Source organism: Penaeus monodon, chromosome 15, assembly GCF_015228065.2.
Source record: "Penaeus monodon isolate SGIC_2016 chromosome 15, NSTDA_Pmon_1, whole genome shotgun sequence".
Classification (NCBI taxonomy): Eukaryota; Metazoa; Arthropoda; class Malacostraca; order Decapoda; family Penaeidae; genus Penaeus; species Penaeus monodon.
The window spans coordinates 47,800,600-47,800,877 of NC_051400.1; the positions used below are offsets into that span (position 1 = coordinate 47,800,600).

General features: G+C 47.5%; 1 protein-coding gene across 1 annotated transcript in view; it reads left to right on the forward strand.

The window, feature by feature from the left end:
• Positions 1-278, forward strand: part of LOC119582386 (organic cation transporter protein-like) — an 18,710-nt gene that overhangs the window by 7,191 nt on the left and 11,241 nt on the right. The window contains exon 2 of the mRNA XM_037930599.1: positions 10-134. The gene's annotated coding sequence lies outside the window, so the exon portion shown is untranslated. The remainder of the gene's footprint in view (positions 1-9; positions 135-278) is intronic.

The following is a 278-nucleotide window of genomic DNA, read 5'->3' on the forward strand; positions in this document are numbered from 1 at the left end:
CGCTTGCAGCACAGTGAATGGAGCGCCGCCTCCCGCGTCCCGACTTGCCAAGATGAGTTCAAAATTCGACGGCTTGCTGATCCAGCTTGGAACCGGCAAGTGGAATCTGCTGTACTTCATCGCGTCCTCCTACTGTGAGTCAAGGGAACTTGTTGGTGAAGTTGGTGAAGTTGGCGGGGTTAACTTGGCTTATTCGGTAACTTGACGTGGTTGTCTTTGGTTATTCATTAACTTGGCGTGGTTAATTTAATTAATTAACTTGATGTCTTCATATTGTG